At 37.1% G+C, this 12988-nt stretch overlaps 1 protein-coding gene across 1 annotated transcript in view; it reads right to left on the bottom strand.

Moving 5' to 3' along the window:
- The window catches only part of LOC128581091 (protocadherin-15-like), a 724065-nt gene that overhangs the window by 528974 nt on the left and 182103 nt on the right, over window positions 1-12988 (bottom strand). The gene's annotated exons all lie outside the window — the stretch shown is intronic.

Raw genomic sequence — 12988 nt, 5'->3', positions numbered from 1 at the left:
TCAAATGGCATATTATAAAATTAAATGGCAACATATTGTGTTGCTTGGGATCACAGTCAAGTCTAGAGGCAAAATAGAAATAACAGATGCAATATAAATGCAGAGTTATTATGTGTGTCGTACTGGAATCCAGCTTCGCAAAATTAGCCCAGTGTGTTCCACCTGAGCAAAAGCTGGGGGAAGAAAAAAGAGAGACAGAGAGAGAGGGAATAGTTTCCCATCCACATAAATGGAGAGGCAGCAACATTTTCACCTTAGTTTGTTAATAAATTTTGAAAAGTAATGGTACACTACATGGATTTTTTTAAACAAAATTTTCAAAAAAGAGAAATGTCTTCTATATTAATATGGTCCCACAAAATGTTTTTTGGACGATGGTATTTCTAAATTGGCTTTTTATTTAGTGAATTTCTTAGTGTGAATGGGTCTAAAGTCTACCCTAAAGCTATTTATAGAGCTGTTTCCTCATTTATTCGTCCCTTTGTGGTGTTGCAAGTTGATTTGGGGAGGAACCCAAGCCAAATGCATTATATTTGTAGTTGACACAGAAAGGTGGATGTATAATTGATTGAATAAATAATTGGATTAAATTATGTGTTGAATCATTTGTTTTTTAGTATCTCTAATACTTTATTATACTAATCACCTCCTTTGTAATGTATCATATAATCCAAGTCCAATCTAGGTTTTTTTTTTATTGACGATTAACATAAGGTGGCATGTAATTAGGTTACCTTGTTTGCATTTGTTAGGTAGAGTACAAGATGTAGTTGTGCCCCTCACCCAGGAGGTGTGCCATATACCTTCCACTGGGCCTATTAGGTGAGAACATACCGACCCTCCTCCCTCTTTCTCCATCCCCACCTCTCCTCTCTTCTCCCCCGTCCATCGTCTCACTACCACATGAGTTTAATTGCTTTTTTCTCTCCTGTCACCATGCAGTTATTCCTCGACTGGTTTCATGTTAGTATTGAGGGCATAGGATACTTGTTTTTGCATTTTTGTGATACATGACTAAGTAGAATGTTCTCCACCTCTTAATACAAAAGACATGAAATCTCCATCTTTTTATGGCTGAATAGTATTCCATAGCATACATTTATTAATCCATTAATGGATTGATGGGCACTTGGATAGATTCTACATCTTGGCAATTGTGAATTGAGGTACAATAAACATTATAGTCCATATGTCCTTAAGGCAAAATGATTTTTTTTCCCCCCTTAGGAATAGATAAATAGTAATGGACTTGCAGGACCAAATGGAAGGTCTACTTCTGAGTTCTTTGAGGATTCACCATACTTCTTTCAAAAGACACTGTATTAGTTTGCAATCATACCAACAGTGTAAAGTCTTCCCTTTTCTCCACACCCTTGCCAGTATCTGCAACTTTAGGATTTTGTGAGGTGGACTCACTATTCTATTCTCCACTGGGGTTAGGTGATATCTCTAGGTGGTTTTGATTTGCATTTTTCTGATTATTAGGGACAATGACCATTTTTTCATGTATTTTTTTGCCATTTGTTCTGTTCATATCTCTTGCCTAGAGATAAATGGGATTTTTTGTTCTTTCTTTTTGTTTGTTTTTATTAATTTGAGTTCACTGTAGATTCCAATTATCAACTCTTTGTCAGATTTGTAAATGCAAATATCTTTTCCCATTCTGTTTTTTTATTAAATCATAGCTGTGTACATTGATATGATCATGGGGCATCATTCACTAGCTTCACAGACGGTTTGACACACTTTCATCACACTGGTTAACATAGCCTTCCTGGTATTCTCTCAGTTACTGGGCCAAGACAATTGTTTGCTTTAAGTGTTGTATACTTAGCTGGGCAGAAGTTTTTAGATTAATTAAGTTCCATTTATTTATTTATTTTTGTTGTTGTTGCAATTGTCAATGGAGTCTTCTTCATAAGATTTTCTCACAGGCTGATATCATCAAGAGCTTTTTCCACCTTTTTCTAGGATTTTTATTGTTTTGTGTCTTATATTTGAATCTTTTATCCATCTTGAGTCAATTTTTATAAGTGGTGAAAGGTATAGGGCCAGGGTCAGTCTTTCTGATAACCAGGCAGAACTGGTTATCCAGTTCTCCCAGCACCATTTATTGAATAGGAATTCTTTGCCCCAGTATATGTTTTTGTCTGGTTTATTGAAGACAGGTGGCAATATGAGGCTGGTTTCATCTCTAGGGTTTCTATTCTGTTTTATGTGTGTATTTTTGTGCCAATACTATCCTGTTTTGATCACTGTGGACCTGTAGTATATCCTGAAGTCTGGTTAAATGATGCCTCTATAGACTTTTTTTTTTTTCATTGCTAAAAATTGCCTTGTCTATACGGGGCTTTTTATTATTCTACATATTTGAAGAATTACTTTTTTTTTTTTTTTTAGTTCTTCAAAGTATAATGTTGGTATTTTAATGAGGATTGCATTAAATCTGTAGATAGCTTTAGGTAGTGTAGACATTTTAATGATGTTGATTTTTCTCAGCTAAGAGCTGGGAAGAAGAACGTATGTTCTTCCCAGGTTTGTTTTTTCTGGCTATCTAAAAGAAATTAAAAAAAATTTCCTCCAGAGGAATAGCTCTTATTTTTTTCATAAAAAAATAAAAGATCCATTTTCTCAATGGAAGAAAATAGGAAAGTGAAAAACAGAATACACCAAACCACGTATTTTCATGTATAATTAGTTTGTTTTTTTTAATTTGTCCCGTGCCACTTCCCGCGTAATTTTGTAGTTCTTTCATTAATATTTCCCTTTACTTCCTTTCTTGAACAAAGAAAAGCAACTTCACCTCTCATGACAGAAAAAAATAATTTTGTGAAAAATATTGTTAAATTATTTAAAAAATTAAAATTAAAAATTTAAAATTAAAAATTTAAATTTTTAAAATTATTTTAAAAATTATTTAACCATATAGTAAGCATTTTTTAACAACCACATGTATAAATAATGTCATAATTACTATTCAAAAATCTCTACCCCAGCCATCACAAGTTGCAGAATCAGTACAACTGTCTTTTTTTTTATTAAAAAAAAAAAACATTCTTAAGTGTTTTTAGTGCTTTGGTTTAGGTAGGTGTGAAATTTGTTGGCTCAAAAGATGACTGTAAAACAGTCACTAGAGGTGAGAATAAAAAATCACTATAAAATCAGTTCTAAGAGGAGAATAAATCAGTCTACTTATTGCTTATAAAGCACAGTAGTTTTGCTGGCTAGTTTAGAAAATAGTGATCAGGTAACAAGATGCCATCTGGACCAGCCATCACAAACTATAATAGCAGATGCTGATAACTATGAATAACAGCACATTTAAAATCGATTGGGCAATTAAATCCTTATTTTTGGCATTTCTCTGGTTTTAGAATGTATGCCAGTTGATCAAGTAGGAAGGAGTAACAGGATCACAAAGAGGCACTGAATAATCAAGAGATTTTCCTGTGTACAACTAAAAACTCAATGGAGGTGAATAGCATATCCCCAGCAAAGAGGTCCCATTGCATCAGTCGACTTGAGCCAGACCATAAGGGGCCAGAGATTGCGGGACTTTGACACATTAGTGCCATAGATTCATAATATTAACTATGTCAAAGAAAAGGACTACTTGTTATTCCAAATCCAGCCAGATCATTTTCCAAATATACAAGGAAAAGAAAGAGGTCGTGTTATAAAATAAAATGTTTCACATTAGCCAAACATGTACCTTACCAGAACCTAAAATTTACACCCTGGGAGTGTATATTCTAATCAAACACAAATAGAAGAGCTCAAAGCTAAGGAATGAGATTTTGGATTCTTAATTTCAAATTAATAATTTTCTCCAGAGGACTTTCTCAAAGTTTCTGGAGCAAATGATTGTTTGCAACTTTACAGAGAAAAATATCATGTTAAAAGAGCTATAATTTTGTGGAAAACAAGCATCCTTGTTTTAGAGGAACATCAGACATTTTTGGTAAATGTTGGAAAACATGTATTTCTAGTAAACGTCAGTAAATACCGAACAGTGATTTCCAACTTTTTCTACTGACATTGTAAAAATCAGCACTGGAGATAATAGATTGTTGATATCTAGAAGGCTCACATTCCTTGCCAAAATACCCCCAAATCTATACCTTTTCCAATTGCAATAGTCTAATTCCACAATTTGATATTAAGGTCATTTTTTGGTATCAGAGTTTCAGATATAATGGAACTTTAAAAATTCTCACATATTCACTCAATACCTGATTTTCCTCTGTATGAAAACAAAAAAATCATCATTTAGCTTATTTTTTGAGCCAAGTTCATATTGACCTAAATGTTTTTGAGAAGACATCTTTTTCTTCAACAAAAGAATTATATCATATTTTTCTCTAATGTATTTTTTTATTGCACTTCAAATTTCTCTGGTTCTGCTAAGAATTGCTTCATATCAAATTTGTAAAAATCTAACAATAAGAGGAATTTGGTTGAGTTAACCATTTTTTATACAAAGAAACAACTCATGTATAAATATGCTATAAAATACTAATTAAGGAAAACATTAACAATGAGGAAATTAATTATAAACATTAACAATATTATTATGACTTTGTACATTTTCTACCAAAACTGGAAACTAGGTATAATTGCTACTTTTTAATCGTGCTCACTAATCTAGAGCTTACTCTTTTTTTTTCTTTTTTTTATTAAATCATAGCTGTGTACATTAATGCGATCATGGGGCACCATACACTGGTTTTATACACCATTTGACACATTTTCATCACACTGATTAACATAGCCTTCCTGGCATTTTCTTAGTTATTGTGTTAAGACATTTACATTCTACATTTACTAAGTTTCACATATACCCTTGTAAGATGCACAGCAGATGTAATCCCACCAATCACCCTCCCTCTGCCTCCCTCCCCCCTCCCTCCCATCCCTTTCCCCCTTCCCCCTATTCTTAGGTTATAACTGGGTCATAGCTTTCATGTGAAAGCCATAAATTTGTTTCATAGTAGGGCTGAGTACATTGGGTACTTTTTCTTCCATTCTTGAGATACTTTATTAAGAAGAATATGTTCCAGCTCCATCCATGTAAACATGTAACAGGTAAAGTCTCTTTAAGGCTGCATAATATTCCATGGTGTACATATACCACAATTTATTAATCCATTCGTGGATCGATGGGCACTTGGGCTTTTTCCATGACTTAGCAATTATGAATTGGGCTGCAATAAACATTCTGGTAGAAATATCTTTGTTATAATGTGATTTTTGGTCTTCTGGGTATATGCCTAGTAGAGGAATTATAGGATAGAATGGCAGATCTATTTTTAGATCTCTAAGTGTTCTCCAAACATCTTTCCAAAAGGAATGTATTAATTCACATTCCCACCAGCAGTGTAGAAGTGTTCCCTTTTCTCCACATCCACGCCAACATCTCTGGTCTTGGGATTTTGTGATATGGGCTAATCTTACTGGAGTTAGATGATATCTCAAAGTAGTTTTGATTTGCATTTCTCTGATGATTAAAGATGATGAGCATTTTTTCATATGTCTGTAGGCCGTGCACCTGTCTTCTTCAGAGAAGTTTCTCTTCAAGTCCCTTACCCAGCATGCGATGGGATCACTTGTGCTTTTCTTGCTTACACGTTTGAGTTCTCTGTGGATTCTGCTTATTAAACCTTTGTCAGAGACATAACCTGCAAATATCTTCTTCCATTCTGAGGGCTGTCTGCTTGCTTTACTTACTGTGTTCTTGGCTGTGCAGAAGATTTTTAGTTTGATCAGGTCCCAGTAGTGTATTTTTGAAGCTGCTTCAATTACCCGAGGGTCCATCTCATAAAATACTCGCCCAGACCAATTTCTTCAAGGTTTTCCCTGAACTTTTTTCTAGTATTTTTATAGTTTCATGTCTTAAGTTTAAATCTTTAATCCAGTGAGATTCTATCTTAGTAAATGGTGAAAAATGTGGGTCCAGTTTTAGTCTTCTATAGGTTTCTAGCCAGTTCACCCAGCACCATTTGTTAAATAGAGAATCTTTTCCCCACTGAATGTTTTTAATTGGCTTTTCAAAGATCAGATAACAGTAAGTAGGTGAATTCATCTCTAGGTTCTCTATTCTGTTCCAGACATCTACTTCTCTGTTTTTGTGCCATTACCGTGCTGTTTTGATCACTATCAATTTATAGTATAGTCTGAGGTCTGACAGCGTAATTCCTCCTGCTTTGTTTTTATTTCTGAGTAATGTCTTGACTATTCGAGGTTTTTCTGATTCCATATAAAACAGTGTTATTTTTTCAAGATCTTTAAATTATGACAGTGTAGCTTTAATGGGGATCGCATTAAAATTGTATACTGCTTTGGGTAGTATGGACATTTTAATAAGGTTGATTCTTCCCAGCCAAGAGCATGGTATGTTTTTCCATTTGTTAACACTTGCAGCTATTTCTTTTCTTAGAGTTTCATAGTTCTCCTTATAGAGATCTTTCATGTCCTTTGTTAGATAAACTCCCAAATATTTCATCTTCTTTGGCACTACTGTGAATGGAATAGAGTCCTTAAATGTTTTTTCAGCTTGACTATTGTTGCTATATATAAAGGCTACCGATTTATGAATGTTGATTTTGTAACCTGAGATGATGCTGTATTCCTTGATCACTTCTAAGAGTTTTGTAGTAGAATCCTTCGTGTTTTCCAGGTATACGATCATATCATCTGCAAAGAGCGAAAGTTTGATCTCTTCTGACCCTATATGGATACCCTTGATCACCTTTTCTTCCCTAATTATGGTGGCTAAAACTTCCATTACAATGTTAAAGACCAGTGGAGACAATGGGCAGCCTCTGATCTGAGTGGAAATGATTTCAATTTAACTCCATTCAATACTATATTGGCTGTGGGTTTGCTGTAGATGGCCTCTATCAGTTTAAGAAATGCCCCTTCTAGACCAATTTTCTTAAGTGTTCTGATCATGAAGGGATGCTGGATATTATCAAAAGCTTTTTCTGCATCAATTTAGAGAATCATATGTTCTTTGGTTTTTAATTTGTTTATGTGCTGCATTATACTTATAGATTTGCAGATATTGAACCAGCCTTGAGACCCTGGGATAAAACCAACTTGGTCATGATGTATAATTTGTTTGATGGGTTGCTGGATTCTGTTTGTTAGGATCTTGTTGAATATTTTTGCATCTATATTCATTAGTGATATTGGTCTATAATTTTCTTTTTTTGTTGGGCCTTTTCCTGGTTTGGGGATCAGAGTGATGTTTGCTTCATAGAGAGTGTTGGGTAGTCTTCCTTCTTTTTCTACATTTTGGAACAGGTTGAGTAATATAGGTACTAATTCCTCTTTAAAGGTTTGGTAGAATTCTGATACGAAGCCATCTTCTCTCGGGCTTTTCTTTTTAGGGAGATTTTGTATGGTTGATGCTATTTCTGAACTTGATATGGGCCTGTTCAACATTTCCTCTTGATTCTGGCTAAGTCTTGGAAGGTGACATGCTTCCAAGTATTGGTCAATTTCCTTCAGGTTTTCATATTTCTGAGAATAAAGTTTCTTGTAATATTCATTAAGGATTTTTTGAATTTCTGAGCAGTCTGTTGTTATTTCGTCATTGTCGTTTCTGATTGATGAGATTAGAGATTTTACTCTTTTTTTCCTGGTTTGATTAGCCAAAGGTTTATCTATTTTATTGACCTTTTCAAAAAACCAACTTTTTGATTTATTGATTTGTTGTATAATTCTTTTGTTTTCAATTTCATTTAATTCTGCTCTAATTTTGGTTATTTCTTTTCTTCTACTGGGTTTGGGTTTGGAATGTACTTCCTTTTCCAGTTGCTTGAGATGTCCCATTAAGTTGTTAACTTCCTCTCTTTCCATTCTTTTGAGTAAGGCTTGCAGTGCTATAAATTTCCATCTTAGGACTGCCTTTGCAGTTTCCCAGAGGTTCTGATAGCTCGTGTCTTCATTATTGTTTTGTTCCAAAAAATTTGCGCTTTCTTTCTTAGTCTCATCTCTGATCCAGGTATCATTCAGCATAAGGTTATTTAACTTCCATGTTTTTCTATGAGTATGCAGATTATTGTTGTTACTGAGTTCAACTTTTATTCCATGGTGGTTTGAGAAGCTGCAATGAATAATTTCTATTCCTTTAAATTTACTGAGGTTAGACTTGTGACCTAAGATGTGATCGATTTTGGTGAAAGTTCCATGGGCTGATGAGAAGTATGTGTATTCGTTTCGTTGGGATAAAATGTTCTGTAGATGTCTGCTAAATCTAAATGTTGGATGATTAGGTTTAAATCTAAAATTTCTTTGTTCAGCTTCTTATTGGAGGATCGATCCAGCACTGCCAAAGGAGTGTTGAAATCTTCAACTATTATGGAGCTGGAGGAAAGCAAGTTGCTTATGTCTGTTAGAGTTTGTCTTGTAAATTGAGGTGCATTCTGGTTGGGTGCATAGATAATAATAATTGAAATTTCATCATATTGAGTATTACCCTTAACAAATATGAAGTGACCATTCTTATCCTTCCTTACTTTTGTTGGTTTAAAGCCTATTGTATCTGCAAATGGAATTGCAACACTTGCTTTTTTCTGATTACCATTTGCCTGAAATATGGATGACTATCCATTTACCCTAAGTCTATATTTGTCTTTTAAGGTAAGATGTAACTCTTGTATGTAGCAAATATCTAGCCTGAGTTTTTTATATCCAGTCAGCTAACCTATGCCTCTTTAGAGGACAGTTTAAGCCGTTCACATTAAAGGAGAATATTGATAAACTGGTAAAATTTGGGGTATTGAGTTTTTTGAATGTCCAGTGGACATTTTTAATCCTTTCAGCACTGTGGAAGTTGGAGTTTGATCAAAAGTTTCTGAGTGAGTTCATTTTTGTGGTAGAGGATTGGGCTGGCCATTATGGAGGATAGGTCTGAGAATGTCCTGAAGCATGGGTTTGGTTATGGCAAATTTCTTCAACATCTGAATGTCATTAAAGTATTTAATTTCTCCATCATAAATGAAACTCAGTTTAGCTGGATACAGGATCCTGGGTTGAAAGTTATTTTGCTTTAGGAAATTAAAAGTCAATGACCAGCCTCTTCTTGCTTGAAAAGTTTCAGCAGAGAGATCTGCAGTCATTCTAATATTCTTCCCTTTGTAGGTAATGGATTTCTTACGTCTGGCTGCTTTCAGAATTTTCTCCTTCATATTAACTTTAGTGAAGTTAATTATGATATGCCTGGGGGATGTCTTATTTATATTAAGTTCTGCTGGGGTTCTGAAACTGTCTATTACCTGAATTTCAGAATCTCTTGGCATGTCTAGAAAATTCTCTTTTATAATTTTATGGAGAAGGCCCTCTGTGCCTTGCGAGGCCACTTCATCACTTTCAGGGATTCCAATGAGGCAGATATTAGTCTTCTTTGAATTATCCCAGTGCTCTCTGAGAGAATGACCATTTTTTGCTCTCCATTTTTCTTCCTCTTTGAGAGTTTGGAAGCGTTCAAAGGCTTTGTCTTCAATGTCAGAAATCCTTTTTTCTGCTTGCTTCACTCTTTTACTGAGGGATTCTACTGTATTTTTCTGATCCTTGAGGGCTGCAAATTCTTGCTTCAGTGCATCAAAATCTTTGGTGGTTTTGTCTTTAAATTCATTAAATTCTTGAGACAACTTTTGAATGTCTCCTCGAATTTCTAATTCTGACTTTTAAATTTCTCCTCGAATTTCTAATTCCATATTTTCTTCCATTTTATTAATCTTGTTTGCAATCCAAATTCTGAATTTGATTTCTGACATCTCGGCCAGCTATTTATGAATGGGATCTTCAGTTACATCTGCCATATCTTTCCTTGGGGGGGGGGGGGTTGATCTATTCTGGTTATTCATATTACCAGAGTTTTTCCACTGATTCCACCCCATGACTGTTTTCTACCATTTGATTTTTCCCCTGGAGCTTTGTCGAGGACCCGTACAGTGCTATGGCCTGAGAAACTGGGGACCTGTTTGGTGTGGTGGGGCTAAGTGGTTCTGTCTTGTTTTTAGCTGGTCTCTGTTCGACCCTAGTGAAACAGTTACGCTGGGTTGAAGTCTTATCTATGGAGAATTATCAGCAATTAAGTCACCCCACCCAACACAGGCAACAATTGGAAAAGGAAAATCAAACCTTTCTACAACCACAAACCTAGGGCACCACCTGGATAGTCCTCGGGCGATTGGCTCTTTTCAAAAGGTCCAAATCAATTGTCTCATTCAGCACCTATCTCAGGTGGGAGAGTTTAAAAGGTCTCTGGCAACTGGATCGCAGGGGTCTGGTGACTACTCAGATATGGCTTGCTCTGGTACTCTGTGGAGTCAGGAGGACCCACCCAACAAATAGATCAGTCGGGGAAGGTTGATGCCTCCTTCCCTACTTTGTACCTCTGTCACACCCAGTCACTGATAGTCCCGCAGGGCTTTGACCCAGTTACTTGTAGTGAATAGATACTCCAGGGGTTTGCACCTGCCTGAATCACAAGGAAATCTATTTCTGCTCAGCCAGGCCGCTGCACTTTGCCTCTATTTAGCAGGGGGAGGTGAGGCCTGACAACCTCAGGCACTTGATGGAGGCTGGGGGGTGTTCACTCAGTTCCAGCCCTGCCCCTGATTGATGTACTGACAGAACAGAACAGAACAACTTTGTTGGAATTTGTTTCTGTCCCTGCTAAATTCCCCTGCAGAAGAGAGGCTGTTTTGAGTTCCCAGTGCCTGCGCCTCATGCCCTGTCTTTGCTCCTGCATGTTTGTATTCGGTTACCTGTCAGTTCTAGCCTCCTGTCTTCTTTTGTCTATAGGATGACAATCCCCTGAGGGCCGGGTGCTTCTTATGCTCAGTAAAGTTGTCCTCTGGGTCAGCCCTGCCCTGGGAACTTCCCAGCTCTGTGCATGTGTTTCTAGTCCCCTCGGTCCACCCAGGCTGGTACCACCTCGGGCAAACCCTTTACTCACGGGGCCTGTGTTTCCATCCCAGATCTGTTCCATGGTGGTTGCCACCTGAGTAGATGCCTGGCTTCCTCTGGTTGCCCAGGGAGACAGTGGGTGTGGCTTTGAAATATCCGGGAGTGAGCCCTATTGTTGCCAAAAGACAGCTGATGTTCTGCGCCTTGGGGCACTGCCGCTCCGGTGTGGTTCCCTCTCAGCCAACCGTCCTCTCCTCACTCCCGTGCCCCAGAGTCTGCACTGACCAGCTGCAGTTTAGGCCCTGTCCACACCCCTCGATAAATCACCCAAGAATCTGGACTCCTGGGTGACAGGCCTCCAGACCTCAGAGTGAGAGTGGAGGGGAGGGCTGGGAGCTCAGAATTGCAGGTAGAGAATATATACAGTTTTATACATTTTTATGCCTGGCAGGAGAAAGCTGTGGCACCCTAGTAGGGGAGGTAGGTCCAGTTTTTAGAGGGTCTCTCCCGTGGAGTGTAGTGGGAGGACCTTTGAACTCTGCTCATTTGTTTGTGGGGCACTCCGAGCCATTCTTATGGGGCAGGGGACTCCCATCCGCTTGGTGATGGATTTTGTACCTTTTGTTTGTATTCTTGGGGTCGCAGCTTGCCTCAGAGGGGTTGATGTGCATTCTTCAACCTTTTCTCTTGGTGCAACTCTAATCCACCAGGTTACTTGCTAAATTTCTGTCCTTTAACTCTTCTTCTGGATGGGAGCCTCTATGGAAAGCTGGCTTCAGTCAACCATCTTGTCTCCGCCCCCCCTAGAGCTTACTCTTAATAGCTGTCATGTATTAAATGTTTCTTTGTCTGGAAAGATGTACTTATATATGTTAACCTTGATAATTTATGGATTACAAGACTTATATTTATTGTTATAATAAACAAATATTATAAACATACTTTTAAGATGTTATAAAAAGTAAATTATGTAATTTTATGTTAAATTATGTTATTTTTTCATTTTTATTTTTCAAAAGTTTTAAATTCTTATAAAGCTTTGGTAAGTGAATGATGGCATTCCCCCAGTTTGCACCCTGATTTCAGTGTCCAAAACAAATCAGACTATATTGCATATATACAAAATTCTATCAGTTTGAATTTTATAATTATTGGGTGGAGCCTGTGGCTCAGTGAGTAGGGCACTGGGCCCATATACTGAGGGTAGTGGGTTCAAACCTGGCCCTGGCCAAACTGCAACAAAAAATAGCTGGGCATAATGGCGGGTGCCTGTGGTCTCAGCTACTCGGGAGGCTGAGGCAAGAGTATTGCCTAAGCCCAGGAGTTGGAGGTTGCTGTGAGCTGTGACATAATGGCACTCTACCAAGGGTGACAAAGTGAGACTCTGTCTCTAAAAAAAAAAAAAAAAAAAAGAATTAAAGAATTTTATAATTGTTTCAGATACAGAATACTTAAGAAATTATCTCTTTGGAGTTCTAGATAACATGAAATCTTGATGTAAACCTATCAGTACTCTGAGAAAAACAAACTGCTGAGTGGCAAAAGTGACATCATCTTGATGTGAGATGTGAGACCACTCTGCTGTTTGACACCTACCTGTCAAGACGTTCTACCACAAGACCTTTAAACAATGCCTGCGGTGTAGATAGTTTTTAAAAAAGATGCTAAATTAACCTTTCCAGTGATCAAAAGTCATGGCACGAAAGTCTGAGATGTCTGCATAGGTCCCGAGGTGGGTTTTGTTCTACCACTTCACAGCCACAAGACATCACTTGTTTACACAAGTCCTTAAATATTTCTTCCTGAGAAACTGGATTTGTCACCCTCTTCATTCAGCCTCTTTGGGTTTCTGGGGGAGGTTTAGCATATTCCTGCTCACCCCAGAGCAATTTCTCTACCCAGAATCTGCTTATCCAAAGGAATGAAACTGTCTAACGCAATAAGAACAAAAAGTTTTAGAAAGAGAGAATAGAGGCTGAGAGATGTTAACAATAAGGAAGATTAAGAGTTGAATATGGGTGTGTACAAGAATCAGTGCCACTCGCTCCTCAGTTTCTCAGAAAGGTCT

Source organism: Nycticebus coucang, chromosome 3 (genome assembly GCF_027406575.1).
Source record: "Nycticebus coucang isolate mNycCou1 chromosome 3, mNycCou1.pri, whole genome shotgun sequence".
Lineage (NCBI taxonomy): Eukaryota > Metazoa > Chordata > Mammalia > Primates > Lorisidae > Nycticebus > Nycticebus coucang.
The sequence above is the reverse complement of the archived record's forward strand: the minus strand, read 5'-3'. Positions and strand labels throughout refer to the sequence as shown.